The following is a 20,467-nucleotide window of genomic DNA, read 5'->3' as shown; positions in this document are numbered from 1 at the left end:
ACATGAGTGCCATAACATTTGATGTATTTCATGTTTATTTACTGGAGACCATCTAAAAGTACAGTCTGTCTGGACAAACATCAGTCGAACACAACAGCACAGTAGTCAATTTTTAAAACGTAAACCCATTTCTGACTTCCGATGCTGTAATCACTGATGTGTGTTTTTGTTTATCTGATAATTTTTCCATGCCACACTTGCGGTCACACGATGTGGATGTTGAATTACGACTCACTGTCGCAGAAAACATCGTTTAACAAAGAACCAAATCCTGCGTGGCAACATCCTAAGACCGATTGTTACGAACTCAACGGTGGGTTTTTTCTCTTAACTTCAGGGAATTCTACTCATTTACTTAAATCTAAATCGCTTAAAGGAAGACCGTGCAAAAGTGCCCTACTCCCCATGCCTTTCACACACACACACCACACAAGTCACCCCTACACCACCCTCCCCTATGAGGCTGGAGGGCTTCATTTGCTTGGAAAGTTGAGTCACACACGGGGAATGTGAACATGTTTTGGCAAAATGTCTGTCTTCTGTACGAGACAAGCCATTCATTGTATGCGAATTCACAGACGCTGGCATGAGAGATCACGTGATACTACTAATGCAGTGTGTTTTGCGTAAAAACAAAATAAAACTCGGAATTCTATTGCGCTTTCACTTAAATACTTGCAACACTCTTGGCCAAGTACAGGGCCCGTTGCTGCACTGCGTTGATATAACGAATATCGATACAGTACTGTGTTTGTATACATCCAGTAATGCGTGAAAATACCGTAGACAGGCTTGTGAGCACTATACAGAACACAGCAATACTTGCTCTCAAAAACTGGTGGGGGGGGGGTCAGCATCTTCCTAAACATCAAAAAGAGAACAGAATGTTAACGCTGAGAGGGGATGTATCTGTTTAGATTTAGTCACACACAAAACCACAAATTCTCTTGGCCCCCCCATGCTTGTGCACAAGCATGTACGGTAGTTTTCGGAGACGAAATGTTGCTGAACACGTGGCGTTAGTAAAGCGAGCCCCCCCCCAGCCCTGCATGGCGCAATATTTTTTTTTTAACGCCGCAGATCACAGCGCCACGATAACAGTGCCATTTCTTGAGTTTGTAGATCGAAAGATTGCATTCAGAGGGGTCACAACACAGCTGCACTGCGTCACAGCACGTTGGGATACTTCCACCCTGTAAAGATATTTACCTGAAAGCACTGGATAAGGTTTTTGTTTTTATATAACCAGTGGGAAATAAGTACTTTGAAGTTATTCGCTGACAATTTTACGACAAACTCTCCTAGACGTGTGCAGTGCGTACATGTACTTTATGTAGTTTCTATCAGAATAACATGTGCACATTGTGCCACGTTTGTTAAAGTCCTTTGTCACAATCCACCATTTGGATGAGGTGCCTCGAAAAGTTAAACACCCATAAACATTGCACAAGAATCAGAGATTCCTAACAAGCAAACTAGCAATCAGCAAGACTCATCCCGTGGGTTACATTGTACACAATCAAACAAGAGCTACAGATTTACTCACATGCTACCCTGTGACTCGCATTAAAGATTAACCATGCCAAGGACACAAAACAGCCCCTTTAAACATTATAAAAACAGATAACATCCTGCTTTGAGGACACACCCCAAGGCAAGTCTGGCTGGCCGACTCTAAACCATATATGAATACAATCACAACAAAGAATGTATTACTGGAGAGTATTAAACTGTTTCAGAATACACATTTACAGTAATATCCTAATTAGCAAGAGTATCCAGTTTACTACATTAACTACGGTAATGTAAGCTGTATATGCTGCATATAAAAATACTTGAGTAAAGAGTGAATCATTTAGCCATGGTCATTCCACTGCTCCATTAAGGCCATTCAAGGGTTATTGTGTATGCCCCAACAAGGGATGATAAATTAGACCAAATGTATGAGGATATTACCCAACTACAAGCACTATAGCGCACTCATTTGAGCAAAGAGTAGTAACAATGAGACTCCTGTGAAACATTTGATCAATAATATAATACCGGACTGCATTACGCTTATACAATTCCAGCACAGGACTCTATATACATTGAGAAGATCCTCGCCTATCACGTCTATCAGTTCACCAAAATTGATTCAAGGCAAAGCCTGACTGCTGATGAGACACGCTGTGTCGAAACCCATCCGGAGTTTGCTTGTCCTAGAATCAATACTGCTGAAATGATGCACTCCCAGAAAGGCCGGTAAGCCGATGGGTCATCTAACTTAAGAAATGCAGTACTTTTACGTGGAGAGATGGACATACGAATTAGATACATTGTCCGATTATCTAGTTTGTCATTTATATTCTCCACAACGAGTCTGATAATTATCATTGAGTTCTATCATACAGCACAGTAGTAGTTTCTTGTAATTTCCAAACCGTGCCCCGGCCAAGAACTATTATGGCTTTGTGGCTTTGTGTTTTTCTGGGTGGCACCGGAGTGCCACGCATGCAATTTCTCCAACTAAAAGTCACAAATGTTTACTTATTCAATATGAGCCGTGTCAAGCGAGACATTTTCTCGCAAAAAATACCACCAGGGTCCAATGACGCACTCCAATGGAGGGAGGTTAGGCAATGGGTGTTTCCAGTACTGTATCATAAATAAAATGTTATACATTTCAGCCATTTGTGAATCAACTGCTCCGATGGAGGTTTTCCCCCGCTCTGTATCGTCGATTGTTCGACCATACTTCACCACGCTGGTTGGGTGTGGGCTAGGGGTGAGGTCTGGGGGCTGATCGAGATGAACACTGCAATTCGGGTCACCGGGTTCACATGGCGCAATGCGCTAACCACTACACCCACCACTCCACCAATGTGGTTACAGGACTGTACATAGAATGCTAGACGATTTTACTACAAACCCCTCCTTGTTTACCCATCATCTTGCGTTAAAACTCTATGTATCTCACGATTGTATTCTCCCGAAAGAAATAGATGTACGGTACCAATCAATGTCTTGTTTCCCACAACCAACACATCCGATCAATTCGGGCATACGTGACCCTCTACCGAGTCGCTGGTACATAAACATTTTGCTCAATAATGGACAATCTAAAATTGTAAAAGTGACAATTAAATTGTGTTACCGACGCAGCCTTTGTCAGAACAACACCATTCAAAGGGCGCATTTTAGGAAGCAGTCAATACAGATAAAAACGTTGAATTTAATGTTGCTAATGATGCAGTGGTGTTGCTGCATTGCCCCAGACATCGTTCGATTTGTCAAACATTTACAGTCGTCAACGCAACTATTCTCAGTCGTTGCCTCTGGTTTTCAATCATCCTTGCGATACACTGCAGCATTCTGTATGTCTGTTCAGTCAATCTTAGCATAGATTGTACAATGACTTAGGCGATGCGGTATACACTATTGTATTATAAACATAACAGTTAAGAGTATTGTGTGTTACACAAAGCACAACTTGTGCTGCAGAGTATATGACATACGTGGCGTGGCATGCTTCGGTACACCCTCGTGTTCCAATGATTCAGCACGCAACCACATCAGATCTACTTGGCAGTACACGTTCTTCATACACAACACTATAACCTTACAAGGTAGTGTAGACTGTGCAGTATTCTATAAGATGTTCCTACACATGCTTATAGTATATAGAATCTAAACACACACACACACGAGTATGGATAACCAGCACACCCCACAACGTGTTAGAGACGTGTCTGCTATTCGCTGTATCCGGCACCACACTAAAAACGCAAAGTTGAAGTATATTATTATACACACCGAGCATCGTGTTGTGTGTGTAAATACAAAAAAATGACAACGCAGTTGACACCACAAGTATGGTTAGAACAAAAGTGTCCACTTACCAAATGACAGCAGTAGCCCAGAGATGAGTAAAGATGAATAAAAAGGGTGTCCTTGTGGAGCAATGATTCAGCCTTTTTATCACAACACACAATACACGAGCCCCCTTTATGATTGTCCTACTAAAGCCAGGGATACAAATGCCCTATTTATTGCTGGCTGGAATTCCCCACCACCACCACGCAGTTGTTCTTATACATTACCCTGCCCGTGGCAGTTGTTAACAGCCAAGAAAGAGCGACGAAGCCACATCTCCATTATCTATCTTGCCATCAACAAACGCGACCATGGGTTTGTAACGAAACGACCCACACTTTCACGTAACCTATCTCCGACGATAGAATACAATAGACGTAGGAGTTAAGCGAGATCCGGTGGTGCAACGTGGTTTGTGTGTGGACACTGCGTTCTATCCTCGGCTTGTGATGCCTGCGACTTTGCGGGGAGAGAGGAGGAGGAGGAGACCTCTGGGTCCTGCCCTAAAAATAGCTTCCATCTCGCTCGGGGTCTCTGGGCAGACTGCTTACGGCTCTTGGCAAGCAACTCGCTCTGGGTGGGCGGGTTCTCTGTGGCTTGTAACTCACGCACAGACAGACAGACACACGCCTAAATGCACTTGGCAATGTGGGTTTTGGTGGTGGTGACTGCTGCTGTTCACTGAAACCCACGCACACACACACACCCAGCACACACACACCCAGCACACACGTCCAGGCATGACTAAAATGCAGGTCATGTCGTAAACGTTGTTACTGGGTTACTTCGTGAGACTCATGGTCTGGCCATGTGTTGTTTGAATGTTGTTCAGGGTCCGTACTGATGTGGTGGGGGTGGGGGGCGGTTTGCAGTGATGAAAACAAAAGTGGAACATTTAATCTTTGAACTTGATGTCATCACGCTTGTGCTGAAATTATTAATTGGCAATATTGTATTAAAATAAAACTAGAGTCGTGTACAGTGTTTATTACTTCAATGCTAAAAATATAATAAATGTATTTCTACTCTACAGTACACCATACAACATTTTCGTTTAGCTGATACAGTACTTATGACTTATTGAGAAATAACGAACCATGAGCCAGAAGTGATACATAATAATAACACTGAAATCAGATACATGTACCCAGGAAACCCCTACTTCAGTGAATTACTGTTCTGTATTTTTCTGGAGAGTCTTGCAGTGGGTTCTTTGATAAGCAACAATTACGACACATATAAGCGTACACGTGGGAAGACACCTTGGTAGCCAGAACAACCCATGCAGCACACGAGGGCCTGGCACTCAGCAACAACCATCTCCTGGCCATCACGTAGCCCCACGCCTACAACACCGAGCAGAACATGGTGGTCTAAACTAAAAACATTTTTTACTCTTTGGTTCACGCAGGTATAAAATAAATTAAATCACGACGTTTCAGGCGCAACACAAGCGTCCGTCATCAGAAACAATTGCTGAAGTGGGCAAAAGGGCTGCTGTGACAAGAGGTTATAAAGGTAAGAGACTTTACCGAAAGAACCAAAGAGTATGGATCCCTGCAGTCATGAAAACTTCAAATCTAGAGTAAACATTTTTTTATTTTAACAGGTAAGGCCCACTGAGCTAAATAGCTCTTTTTCAGAAGCGACCTGGACAGAAATGATATCTTAACGAAGCGGCTTATCAAGTGGATTTTTTTTAGCAGCCAAATACTCTGAAATGCATGTTACTAAACATGAAGAGATAAACCGGAGGACCCGGAGAAAACTCCACAGGGAGAAGATGAAAACTCCACATATACAGGCATCAGGGTCAGAATCAAACCCACGACCTCCTGCATACCACGCGAGGTAGTTAACATCTCGCCAACATGGTAAACCTAGACAAACAGGGTAGCAGAGTAAGAGTTTTTTGGGTTAGATCGCATAAATAAAAATGTGTCGTTAAAACCCGCCACCACCCGACAATCGTAAATGTTGTGGCTTGGCTCTCCAATACACCGGTGTGCTGTACTGGTGACGAATTGGCCACGTTCTGTTTAAGTGACAACCCTTACTAGTTTGATGTGTCGGGTGGTGGCGGGTTTTAACGACACATTTATATATTTACGCGATCTAACCCAAAAACCTCTATTATGGATGATATTGGTCGCGAAAGCCTACGTGTTAAACAGGGTAGCAGAGTATTAACCAGGTTCCGTCCCCTTAAATTGCGAGATTTAATTATATCGGGCTTTGTTTGTTGATTCAGATCCCAGGTAAAAAAAAAATGTCTTTGAATGTACTTTAGATATTATACGGTGACGTTCTGTATATCTATCATCTATCATGTGACATCAAATATGACATTGTATTTGAGATGCTTTTCAAAGAAGCTCTGTTGCCCTTTCAGTCAAAGTGAGTCACCACATGCAGCAACCGTCATTGCTGGAGTTTTTACAAAATTGGTATTGAACGATGTTACTAAGAAAACCTGTACAGTGGAAATCAAATGTTAAATATGCTGTACTGCAGTGTAATCCGCATAAAACAGTAACGTTTTTCTATAATCAATAAAACAGCTGTCTGGCCATGAAATCCGGTTCTATGGCAGATGGCATAGACTAAGTTGCATAAACATCATAACATTTTCTCCTTCACTTAACAGTGGCAAGTGGGGTGAAACTGATCAATTATTCACTGAGCCCGCACATTTAATCCAGATGCTTACGGTGCTGGATATGACATTCAACAGCCAGTACCCAAAGGAGATTACAATGTTAAACTATGTACAACACTCGCGGTTATATTGACATTAACAATACTGTGCATGAATTTTGCATGAATGATACAAGAAGAAGAAAAAAACTCACTCCAGCTCGAGTCACAATGCCACTCGACCTCGAGTGACACTCTACCTCGTGACACAATATCTCTGACCTCTCTATGTTTCTGTGAAGAGGGCCCATTTCCCGAAACGTCACCCATTATCTACATTTTATTTTTAAGGCAGTTATTGACGAATGTGTCGAGTGTTCTTTTATTGGTGCTTGTGCACTACTGCCAACACAGTATGAACAAATAACTAGTTTAATAAGGAAGTACTGTACTAAAATACTATACACTAAAGTTAAAACTGTATACATTCATTGCAACAATGTACTGCATATGTACCATATACAGTGCTGTAAAATATATTACAGTACTGCAATACATTTTCTTTTCACCAGCACCAGTCTGCTTACATTGTTTTTAAGTGACGAAATACATACGTTCTTTTCAACATATGTGGGAACATTTTTGCTGCACTACAGAGTCGATTGCAATCTTTAGACCTCTATCAATAACTTCTTATTTTGGAACCATGCAGAAAAGCACTACCGTACAGCATGCTAACAAAGGTCAGTTCCTCCGACCCTGCACTTAACGATAAATGTTCCTGACAACCCATGGCTATTCACAGGTAGCTCATGACAAAAAAACAATCTGACATTTTGCAAATACTTTACAGAATGAAATCAGACGTAAGCATGCACGAACGACAAATTGGTAGTTAAACAGAACCAAAAAAACTGCGATTGAAGAACACCATGACAATATTCGTTAAATACAAGCTCATTGATTTTACTGTATTGATAGGCCCAAGATCCCAACAAAAATGTAATACTCTTTAACTGGCTGTGAGTACATGCCCTTCCGTTTTGTTCTTTCTTAAGTAAAGTATAGTATCAATTTCTTTAGATGATAAAATTACTCTGTCATAATACAGTATAACACTGCCTCATGTCTGTCACCTGATAAAGGGGGAAAGAATTCAGGAGTCTGAACACAGACATTTGACAGAGAAAATGGCAATTGAATTAAAATGAAGGATTAATTTGTAAAATAGCATTAGATTGTTTCCAGTTGCCTTGGTGAAAAATATGGTATTATTATAATCCAATCATCCTGCATTATTAACAAATAGGGGAGAAACAGGTGCCTTGCGTTCTTCTATAAACAAATGAGGCACATTTTACTCGGTTGGGGTATTCTTACTGGACATGTAGTTGCCCAAATAACACATCTGTAAGTTACGTGCCTTAACACTAACAGCCCCAGTTCTCAAATGACATGTAATGTATGCTGCTTATTCTCTCAGCATGACATATTTTTTTCTCTCCCTTGTGTACTCCAGGCTGGGAAACCTGATCACAGACCAGCAGCCCAAACCATCAAACTGAGATCTTCTGTTCCTGTGGAAGAATCTCACCACTATCTCACCCAACCCCCAGGCCAAAACACTCAAGCCCCAGCTAGCCCACAGCTGTTTTCTCTTGAATGTTCTACCCATTTGGTTGTGAAGGAGAGGGTTGTAGGGGACTAAGGAGTGTTCGAGTGCTCCAGTTCAAAGGTCATATGGGAAATGGTGGGGGAAGGCTTCTCGAGAATGGGGTGGAGTGTTGGGGCTGAGGGATGGTTTTACACCCTGCATGGCTGCGTAAATAAGAGTTGTGCCCTCCCATGTCCCATTCACAAGAGGAAATGCTTTTCACGCTGACTGTTAGGTCAATAGGGTCACGCTGCACAGTTTCCTGCACAGTCCAATGTGTCGTTTGTGATACCGTATAGACCATTGTGCAACAACTTCAATGATGAATGGTCGCATGGCACGTTAGAAATGTGTTACAAAATAACGCATACAAACCACTATCTCAATTTCATAATAATGTGACATTAATAAAACATACATACTGTATTTCCACAACTATTGTAGTTAATACAAATGACGTTGTACTTAATCTGTTATTACAGGATGGTATATTACATCATTTATTATTTGTAATAGAAGTCCATTAATAAATGTCTGCATTTGATATATGTGAGTTTTGTACTGCTTTAATGGAAGCTCTATTATGAAATGTAAGTAATATTTGCTTTCAATCATGTCTTTAGATGACTCAGTGATAACACTTGTTAGGACAGATGCTGCTTGTGTATTTTTGACTTATAAAGAGAAAAAAAACCCCACCACAGGTGGCAAGTGACTTAGGGGGTCAGAGCACTAAGTCATCACAGCTGAAAGCCTCGGTTAAACTCCGGGTAGCCACCAGTGATTAAACCAGACCCTTGAGTTTGTACGGTATTGAGTTTATCGTGTCAGTCTGGTCACCAATGCTCACGTAAAAAAAAACCCCCGTCACATTAAAATTGGGTTTTCAATTTAATTGGCCTAAATTTCCAGCTATGAGAATTACAAAAACACATGAATTTGACTGCCACATGACAAACATGTTGTGCCCTTTATGTGTGTGGGTAAAAGGGTCACACTTTGAAGGGATCTTAAAAGTAAAGTAGATAAGTGATATCTGCTTCCACAGGCCACCCTCGAACGAACGAGTTGATACACAAATCTGTGAGAGTTCCAAAAGGACACTTAATCACGTGACAACTTAAACCACTGCCATAACTGGAACTCCCGTAATGTATTGTATAGTGAATGCATACATTAAAAAAATACCCTCACATTTTTTAAGTTATATGATAAATTATTTGGTGATTTATTGAACAACGACAAGCTAGGGCAATGATTGAGACACTGAAAAAATACAGATGGAGAGCATAATCTGCGGAATTTGTGCAGCAATTCTATTAGATGGCTGTAGAGTGAGTACGTGTCTAATCTTGCCCATAAATGTGACAAGTAAAGCAAGCTTTGCTATACTGTACCACACCCAATAATCAAAACATGATTACATAAATCTACTGAATAAGGGGGTCTTATCTCAATTCTATTGATTTAACAATCTTTATAAGGAAACATAGACTTATTGTGTTTACATTAGTGCAGACAGAAACACAATACACAAGAGTGCTGTACACAGTTTATGTTTGTTTTACGTTTGAATCTGGATAACTGAAGATATAGATTGCATGGCCGTTTAAATGACATTGAACATGGGTTAGACAGAATCCCACATGGATTTATGTTGTGGATAAGTTGAGTGGGGAGTGTTTGACATGCCAGGTACCTGGCAAAGACCAAATTCATCAAGTCTCAAGAAGCAGGCATGCCAGGCCTTGCATGCCTGAGGGAGCAGAGTTAACAAGGCAACAGCTGACGTTGCAGGAAAACCATCCTCTCCCCTGATGTTTGGTCAGAATGGATTCACCAAAGCCCACTGAACAATAAAGTGCCCTAATGTTTTCCCACACTCATGCCAAGCTGCTGAGACAACAGCTCTTCCAGGGTTTTAGAGTGCTCGGGGCCTATACAGCATATTGCTTTATGTTCTGTAGGTAGTATAAAAAAAGGATGCAGTTCTATTACTGTACTGTATATTGTACGCTACCATTTTATTATCATTCAATGTGCACTGTGTTGATATAAATATAAACAGATGCAATCCTCATTACGGTATGACGTGAACGGGCCATTTTTTCAACTCCAGCATTGTACCGCACTTTAGAACGTTGTACCGCGTTACACAACGCTGTTAATAATCTCAGTAAAATACCTCCGACACAAGTCAACAAATGTGATTAGGTAGAAGCCTAAACTAGATTGGAATTGAACTAGGAAGGCAATCATTAACCTTGGCCGTGTAAAAGTCACGTGGGCCAAAGGTCGTCGAACACACAGGGCACAAACTTCAACCTGTCCATTGAGGCTGCTTCGGAAAAGCAAAACTGTCTGTCTGCTGTTGGGCAATAATCAACCAAAGGCGACTTTAAAAGCTGCTCCAGAGGAAAATGGGGCTTCTTTGTTGAAGACCTGGTAAACAGCTGGCGATATCATATTGACGGCAACGTGTGGCGTTACGGGCACTTATTTACGATGTGCACATGCGGTTAAGGCTGGGGAATAATTAGCACAGATGGCTGCCAATTTTGTCAAGTTTCCGTTTGGCTTTTCCGAACCAACTCGATTTTGGGCATGAGCTTGCCGCTTGGCCTTCCAACCCCAATGCAGGTTCAGTAAACCCTGGTTTGAGAAGCTGACCAAGTTGATCTAAAACAAACTAGACAGTGCAGGCTGCGTGTGTGTTTATATGCATTTAATGAGGTCAAGCGGTGTAGAAAATTCAATATTTTGGGCATGACACCTCAAAGTTGTAATTTGTGTTTATCATCCTTTTTTAATATAAGGAGTATGTGCAACAGACATATGTTTCTCAATAACTGTATCTCTTGACAAATACTGTACTCCACAACGATGTTGTACACTGCGTGTATTTGTTCATAAATTCTGAAAATGCACTGCACATCAGTGTGTAATACACTATACTGTACATTGATATTGTACAGTACTAAGAATTGTAAACCAAATCACACAATAAAACCTGCACACAGATTGTTCCCCATAAATAACAGTCTTGGTTTCACAAATACCTTTTTGTATTGTACTCTGCAAGCTTTACAATGATAAATGTACATTTATGCAATGTATAGGGCGCGTTCCAGATAAACTATAATCTACACTTTTTATTTTACCAGGTAAGGTTCACTTGACCTATATAGCTCTTTTTCAGAAGCGAACTGGCCACACGTGAAAGCTAAACGACGTGGCTTGTCACGTGGAAATGTACATCAGCCAAATACTCTAAAAAGCATGTTTCTAAATGTGGGAGTGAAAAACTGGAGGACCTGGTGAAAAATCCACACGTCCACGGGGAGAACATGCAAACTCGAAATATACAGCAGCAGGCGTCAGGGTCTTGATCTAACCCACAACCTCCTGTATACCAGGCGAGGTAGCTAACATCTTGCCACCGTGGCACCCAAGATGTCTTGTGACCCCCATTTAATTCTCGAAAACTTAATAATTGTGTATACCAATACGTGTGAAAACAGAAATTAATAAGCAAAGGAACAATACGAGGGGTCAATTAATTGGGGGTAAACAAGACATCTGGACCAGCCTGAACAGTGCAGAATGTTCTTAGACTGAGTTCATCAGTAAAAGCTGTGAAATTATATTTCTTAAACTTAAAGAGTTCCCGAACAGATTTGCTCACCACTGCTTCCATTGCAACCCTCCGAAAAATAAGGAAATTTCATAATGGGTAGATTATCGAAATCTTTCTCATAACGTGAAGGTCTAATTAGATTGAGGAATCTATTTAGAACGGGAACGAGAATCATGTTCTGCCACCTCCGTTTCTTTTTGTAAGCCAATATGAATTAAAATCAATAATTAAAAAATAAACGTGTGCCCTGATTACAGTCTTGGTGAGGCGTAACAACAATAAGATTAGTCTTTTGACACTAAGCTGGATTAGTCTGGTGGTTGCTTGATGTTTCTTTGTTGATGGGATGAAGGAACTTCTTGTTCTGTACTGTACAGCCTGAAAACTTACATTTAGGAGGAGCACTCAGATGTGAAACATAATTACTATCACATACTGATGACTAGCTGTATGACTAATACACAGCGGTTACACTTAACAAAACATTACTTTCTGAAAGACGTACCATTCATTTAAAAGAACTGGCACATGAATCAAAGAAAGACGTTTTGCATATGGCATTGAAACACGTGGCGTTACAGTACTGTACAAAGTAATGTTTAGAACGATCAACTTTTGCTCTTGGGGTTGCCTTATCTTGTTCCTAAATACGGCACTACTGCAGTATTGCACTGTACAGTAGTTAAAATATTGAACGTTTACCATGGATTATCATGCAGCCATGATACGTACAGCATTCATTTATATCATAAGTGATCATGTAAAGGGGATGTTTATCTGAATTTGGTAGAATTAAATGTAACCGATGTTTACAAGCCCCCTTGGGAAACACACCACATTCTAACCAAACTCCAAATAATAATCGTCATCGTTAACAAGTAAACCACCAATTGGGATGGACCTAATGCTTGGGAATCGTCATCCATTCACCGACTCACGCCCACAGGACAGGATGATGACTTCAAACACAGCCACAGGAAGCAGTCCCAGCTTGATTAATCACTTTAGTAGAAGCCTGCTTTTCTGCTAAAATAGTTGTTTCCAACCCCCTCTGCCCTCCCTTACCCAACTCCATATGACAAATCCCACTCCCATTGTGCACAGGCGACTACATAATAAAGAGCACGTGGATGTTCTCACATGGCCCCGTACCCCCCAAGAAAAGCACCCAACATTTATCATTTTAAGCAAAAAAACCAAGCACACCGCCAAGTTCATATATGTCAAGATTTTATAATGAATATCTCTGGAGATAAACAATGTTTCGCAAGAAAATGTCATGACCGTAATTAGGGAATACGACTGTGCTGTAATCAAGTTTGCGTGTCTCTCTCCCCGTGGTCGCGTGGATTTTTCACTGAGTCCTCCAGTTTTCCCCCACCACATTTATAAACATGCGTTTAGAGTAATTGGCAGCGATACATTTCCACATAAGCCACTTCGTTGAGCTATAATTTGTGGCCAGATTGCTTCTGATAAAGAGCTATAGAGCCCAGTGGGCCTTACCTGGGAAAATACAAAAATTGTTTATAGTTTATGTACCGTATAGGCACTGGAGATCACGGGTTCGATCTCCCGGTGTGGCAGTTGAAACAATTGGCAAGTCTCTAAAATCCCAACCCCTGTTCATCCAGCAATATAAATGAGTACATCACAGTTCATTAATTGGCAGATGTCGTGAGGTGGGGTAAAGTATGGGTACTCCCACTTCTTCAAAAACATCTACCCATCGTGGAAGAGTAGGCTAAACACCCTCGAGAGGGGCTCTAAAGCTCTCTCAAGTGGTGGCCCTTCCCCCAGCAGTGACGTGTGCAAGCATTGTATGGCTGTGGCTTTACCTTTTATAACCGGAACACTAACAAGCATGGTTTTGGCCCTATATTTTTACGAGTCTGGCTTTCTGCTTGGACGTACCCCAGACGGATTACAGCACCACAACATACGCACAAGCTCAAAGGCTTTTTCGCATTTACTGTCCAAAGATGCCAGCCTTATCAGTTCCTTGCCATTGCTTTGCTAACAAAATGCAAGCCTGTAATAAACCATCTCAATGCTAAAGCGGGTTGGGACAACAGAATGTGCCATGTCAGCTGAAGTGAATCTGCAACACATTTTTTTCAATGTCACAAACAAGAACCCACGTGTTATGGGCCTCTGGCCGCTGTTTATGTGCACCAGTGTCGCCGGCTATTATCGTAAGCGTTTGGCCATGTGTGACGCACAAACATGCCTGCATCCTCACCGTACCGTGGGGTGTGTGGTGTCTGTTGAAATGGAGTATGCACACAACCGCTATACACACACCTCGCACAAAGAATGGCTCTCCTCACCGCTGTTTAAATACCACCTAACATCCAAAAGCACACGCACACCTTACACAGCATTAACATGGTCTCTCCTGAATCCAACAACACAGCCTACCACAGAGGTGCATTCCAAAATGGACTGTGAAAGAGTCAAGTGATTTAACATTGCTGAAACATGGAGCCACTCGTACAACCTTGCTGATGAGATAAACAGATCGCATGCTATGATTAATACCGATGGTCTTTATCACAAAAGGAATGTCTAAAGACGATATTTTTTTGCTAGCCAACCAGTTCCAGGTGGTGTCTTTTTTTACCAAACACAAACTTCCGACTCTCCTGCTTTGCTTAAATATCAACCCCCGTCATGCATTACATATCCAAAACATGCCAGCGGCAGAGTTCAGTCACATTCCCGTGGCTGTTAAAAGCGGTTAGAGAAAATTGTTCCTCCCGATGACGATCGCTTGTGTTGTGATCGAAACGTCGTAGTTTTGTTCATGTTATATTTATTATTTTTTTATAAATTTGTACCCATCTACGTGACTTCACCGAAAAACCCAAAGAATATTAATTCCTGCAGTCACGAAAGCTTTAAGTCAAGATTTGGCTTCGGCTCTCCGATTTCACATTAACAGGTTTCTCGCGCCAATGTGGCCACCTCCGGACGCCGACCTCTACGTCACGGCGGCTCTGCGATCTTACTTTAACACGCTAATCTCTCACATTAACATAGCCACCCGCGCACTCGTAGCGGAGGCCGCTCTCCAATCTTACATTAACATGCTAATTTCTCACATTAACATCATTAGCCCCGCCCACTTCGTTTATGACCCTAGGACTACACCCTATAACACGTTCCTTCGGAGTGGGCAGGTAGGAACTTGGTTGGACAGCACATTCGTGCACGACAGAAAGCTCGCGGTCACGTGACGCACTTCAACCAATCCAGGAGCATACATGTTTGGGAGGGGCTATGCACGACAGACAAATAATCCCTGGTGGGCAGTGTGGAACTGTTGTTCCTACCTATAAAACAGTCTGCATTCAGCAGCTTTCCCCCTCTTCCCTCCTGATGACGATCGCTTGTGTTGTGATCGAAACGTCGTAGATTTGTGTTTATTTTATATTTATCATTTTTATTAATTTGTCACTATCTACTTTGACTTTACCGAAAGACCCAAAGAACATCTGTTCAGAGATGAAAAACCAAAGCACGCACCACAACCTTTTCCGTCAGTGATAGTTGCCCGTAGTCGTTTTTGCCGACTCACCTCCTCCAACTTAAAAACATGCAAGGTTTGGGACGTGGAGAATCACGGCACAATTAGAGGCCTGTCATGGTAATACCTGCACAATATGAGGCTAATTTGTAAGCATGTTTGTTATGAGTGTGTATGCTTGGGGAGCGGTGGTGCAGTGGTCAGCGTGCTGCGCTATGAATCCGGAGACTCGAGTTTTATTCCCGCTCACGACCAACACCATTAACAATTGTCTGAACCAGTCCTGGGCCTTCTCTAGGTCGACTCAGCCTCAAAGGAGTACCTGGTGTAGTGTGTAAACATCGTCAGTAGGGAGTCAAAGGTGGCCGGGTGTGGTGTTGGCCATCCACCCCCTCATGTTGCCGTGTAGACCTTCATAGGTGCTCGCTACAACAATCTGTTAGGGCTATACCGGGGATCTTTGTACATGCTAGTTTGGAGAACCGCTTCTAGAAAACACCACCGGTTTGGAGGAATGAGGTTTCACTTGAAAGTTTAAGCGAACGAGGTCGATGCAACCTTTGACCCGATCATTTGACTAATATGGCTTATCAGCCTCAGCAGTGCATATCCATTCGACTACAATATCCTGGCACATGGCGCAATTCCCGTTTTAAAATCATAGATAGGAGGTGGCGTAACCCGACTATCGCCTCCCCCGCCAAAACACGCGGTGACATCATTGCGCTAAATATTATTGTTATTATTCCATTACTGTCATAGCAAACGTTATTGTGTTATTGTGCAATTTTACTTAATGAAATTCATTAATTTTAAGTCGTCAAACGACTGTGGGGTAATTCAACTTCATAGAAGTGAATGTATTACGGCTGAATCTCAAATGGCATTCACATTAGAGTAGTGTCCGAAATAGCCCCGTGGCTGCCAACCCAACCGTGAGCGGCTGCCAACCCAGTCGAAGTAACAGCGTCATGTAGCGGGGAATGCGATGTCAATAGGATCAACTGCATTTTGTTTGTTTAACCAGGTGAGAACTCCGAGAATAGGGCAGAATATCATTTGCAAGAGTGACCAGTAACATCACGATGGCCTCAATTAAACATATCTTAACTATTTTATTTGAAATTCTCGACTGTGGTGTTGCCTACCAATCTCAATACAGTACTCTCCACTTATTACACCTTTTAACACAAAGCCACTGCTTTCACAATATAACTTCACTTATTGAAAGGGAAGAGGAAAATTTAGGAATCGGTGGGGTATATATATAAATACATCACCCTGTGTTATATATGTACAATAATACAGGGCTAGAGGGGTCAAGCTGCGGTGGTTAGCACACTGTACTATGAACCTGCCTAGGTGACGTCAGTGGAAAATTGTATCTGAACCGATCCTGGGCTCCCCCCCACCCCAAGCCACGCACTGACCAGTGTGGTGAAGTATGGTGAAGCAACTTCCATGAAGAACATGGCATTAGCAGGCCTTTACCCATCAGTGAATTGGCATTATTGAATTCACATTACAAGCAAGTGGAAACATATGCAAATTATGCAAAACAATGTCAGATGTTGCCATGTGCGCTCATCCAGTTAATCAGTCGGCTCCAACTGTTACCGATAGTTTTTCTGGTACAGGTTTGGGGGTAAACCGTGGGAAAATAGTGTCATTTTTGCCTAACATAATACATTCACACTGTGAATTCAAAACCTTTTTTGAACATTAAGAAATTGTACAATGAGCCACTACTACACTGTGCAGGAGCTGTTCATCGTTTTAAAATGTAAACAATTAATTGAAATTTGATTACGGCGATAAAACACATTTCACGTACCTCCTGTCAATATCACAGTGCGTAATGCATTCATTGCGAGATAATGGTATTGTGCACGTAATAATAATACATAGCAAATCTAAACGTTGAAAAAAGTATGGACTCATTCTTTGGGTTCTTTGGGTAAAGCCACGTAGATAGAGTATGGACTGTATTATGCTTTGACTTCTGAACAAACAATCTAACACATAAAACACAAGACAGAGGAAATCAATCTATCTGGACTGATGTGATGGTGCAAGGGCAGGTCCCATCAAGCAGGCTTATCAGCACACGTTACTCCTTTATCCATGGCAAGAAACGTGGATAAAAGTGGATAACAGGATGACGTTTCCACCGGTTCCAAGTCCCTGCTTTTTTCAATGAAAACCCCATACAATTCCCTGCAGTTTTGAGGTTACTACTCTTATATGTAGAAAAGCACAAATAACAGGAAGAATTATATTATTCAAGGATAGATGTAAGGGTACAAAAGCGTTTCACTTTTACAGCTCTGACACTATCAGCACCTCAAATATCTTAAGCATAATTATTTATGTTTCAAACCAACCTATGGACCATGCCATGTCAGTTGTGGAGGTCGTTTGTTGATACTTCACCACGCGAGTTGGCGAAGGGGTGACGCAGGATCAGTTCAGATATCACTTATCACTAATGTGAACCCTGGCCAGGAATCAGACTCAGGCCCCCATGGGTACACACCATCATGCCACCGCTTCCTTGTGCTCAAACCACCATGCCAATCTCGTCCACCCTTATCTCAGACGCTATCGTTATACCACCCAGCAATTTAATTGCGATAGAAACGTATTAATAAACATAGCTACTGTCCTTGAAAGTGTAAATATCCATATCTTATTTCTTTGCCACTGGAAGCAACACTGCTTCAGTTACAGGCTGTCCTGCCTCAGTGACATGCGGCTCAAATGTAGTACATAAGGCCCTGTGTCACCGCAGCTAACAATGTGAGTTACTGTTTAAACTACAGCTAGTCCAAAGGTTACAAAGCGTGGATGCATTGGCATAAGTGCTCTAAACTCCAAATTGCGAACTGTGAAAAATGTGGGCTAGGAACTTCCAATATGTTTTCAAAAGTGCTAAAGAATAATATTTTTCGATGTGATTGCAAATACCACACAGTACTGTAAAATACTATAAGTTCAGCCTTCCATTTGCTTGCTAATGCCACATCACTCTCAACCAAACGCAGAGTTCAGGGACAGCATTACCGTTAACAATAATGTATTGTAAACACTGTATCATAACATTAATTACACAGGAACCAGCACATCAGGTATGTGTTGAAGGAAACGTATAAACTTTACGAATTAATTAAAATACTTTTTTGTTTACCGACAGTCAGCAGAAACGTTTGCAAGATCCTTTCATCTCGGTGTAGGTGACAAATCGTTACGTTTAATATACTGCCGTTTCATGTATACATAGGCTCACTGAAGCAGCAACTCTATACTTGTTTAAAAGGAACTGAGGATACAACACGTTAAAGATACTCTGTACCGTCAATTCTAAAATACTGAAATAGTCAAGGTAAAAACAAAACACGGCTCAGTACCTGGAGTTGCTTGGTTCCATTGCAGATCACCCTTGCCCTCTTTCCATCTCGGTCATTATAATTATCCCAGGATTATGTTTTTTTTACAAAAAAGCCCGTGAATAGTTGCTTGGCCAAACTGCGAGCTGTCGCAGGAACAAATGACAAAAGTCCCACCCTGTACCATGTGGTAATGGCAATAGAGGGTGGGTGCTTTTTTTCTTATTTTTTTTTCCAAATCCACTGACGTGTGTCCGGCTTACCCGTGTCTTGGCCGTCCCACCCGGCTAGCACACAGTGAACACGTCAACGTGCCGAGGCTGGGTTCATTTGTTGTTGTCTCTTCTGTTTTATGATACCGATAAAATCAAACAAGAAGTGGCAATGGACCGTGTCCTTTAGAGCTGCTCAAACATTTTTGTCGAGAAACTAAAACGATACAGTGCCGAAAAGTTTATGCTATGGAATGGATTAATCCCAATGCAAGTGTAATGTGCACTACAATAATGTACATGCGTCTGATATCATCGTCGGTTGTGAGCTATCCACTGCTGAATGAAGCTACATACCCTGAAGATAACAATTCCCAAGGCGTAGCTGTCCCACACAGTCACGCGATGTAGCAACCTACCTCGCACCTGCGCCAAAGCTTATCTCATTGCTCTATCTCTCTGGTGGTCGTTGTCGTCTCGATTGTTCTCTCCTTTGGATGTCACTGCCATCATTATTTTCAACAAGCGGCCATCATCCCGTCTAGCAACGCATTCCTACCCAAGCCAACTTTACATTTCTGAACAGTTAACAAGATGAGCGAATTGGAGAATATTCCTTGCTCATACAATGCAGTGTATATGGTGATATCTCCATTGACAAAACTAGGGCAAATCTCCACATTTAAGTGTTTCGACTGTGAAATCCTATTTGTTTCATACCATATTGCACCTGTTATGTAATAAAATAACTTGGAGTGAATCAAATCACATAATTTCACTCATATTTTTACAATAATAGTAAAACATAACATGCACGTGGTCAGTTGTCAATAAAATAGATAACGCTTTGTGAGCAAGTCAAAAGCAGTTGTCCTATGGAAACTCACCCCCCACCATAGGAATGTGGAATTTCCACCGCTGGCTCACGGCTGTCAACAGGAGATGAGCAACCGCTCCAATGCTAATTTACACAAGAAATCGCTTCGACTCTAGACTTGTCAGCGATAGGAATGAAGAGAACTTAGGAGTGAACACAGACAAAGGAACACGTGACTCAACACAGCGCGTCACAAACCCTTAGTCCTGGCTTAACCTTTCCACCACGGGGGCGTTGAAGTTCGTTAGAAAAAAACAAGTGAGCGCACACGAGGTACGGGGGGGGGTGGAACACCAACCACTCTCCTCTGAACTTCCTGCTGACTCACTGCTGACTACCATCACTACAGCCGCCACGTTACTACACGGTCTGCTCAGCACATGGTTTGGTTATGTGTTGGAAGCTTGTGAAGACGTCTGGCTTCACACGAAAGGCACCAATAAATACACAGTTAACACGTGCCAAAAAATGCACGTGAAACATTGCGAATTAAAGGAAACGGATGAAAGTAGGATGACACAAAGTCTATTTCACATGCAATGTATAGTACTCAACAATGCTGTATTTCACAGGGGCAGTATCAGTCAAACGATTTAGGGACATTGTAACATTTAAGAACAATCCTAAATTAAGAAGCGTTTGAATTGTATTACCTATGAAAAACAAACTTGTGTTACTTG

At 41.7% G+C, this 20,467-nt stretch overlaps 1 protein-coding gene across 8 annotated transcripts in view; it reads right to left on the bottom strand.

Moving 5' to 3' along the window:
- LOC144935073 (putative JmjC domain-containing histone demethylation protein 2C) overlaps positions 1-20,467 on the bottom strand; it is a 131,371-nt gene that overhangs the window by 38,903 nt on the left and 72,001 nt on the right. The window contains exon 1 of one of the 8 annotated variants that reach the window (XM_078861428.1): positions 3,882-3,995. The exons of the other annotated variants lie outside the window; for them this stretch is intronic. The gene's annotated coding sequence lies outside the window, so the exon portion shown is untranslated. Of the gene's footprint in view, positions 1-3,881; positions 3,996-20,467 lie in introns of those variants that run through there. 8 annotated transcript variants of the gene reach the window in all.

The sequence above is a fragment of the Lampetra fluviatilis genome, chromosome 12 (genome assembly GCF_964198595.1).
Source record: "Lampetra fluviatilis chromosome 12, kcLamFluv1.1, whole genome shotgun sequence".
NCBI lineage: Eukaryota > Metazoa > Chordata > Hyperoartia > Petromyzontiformes > Petromyzontidae > Lampetra > Lampetra fluviatilis.
The sequence above is the reverse complement of the archived record's forward strand: the minus strand, read 5'-3'. Positions and strand labels throughout refer to the sequence as shown.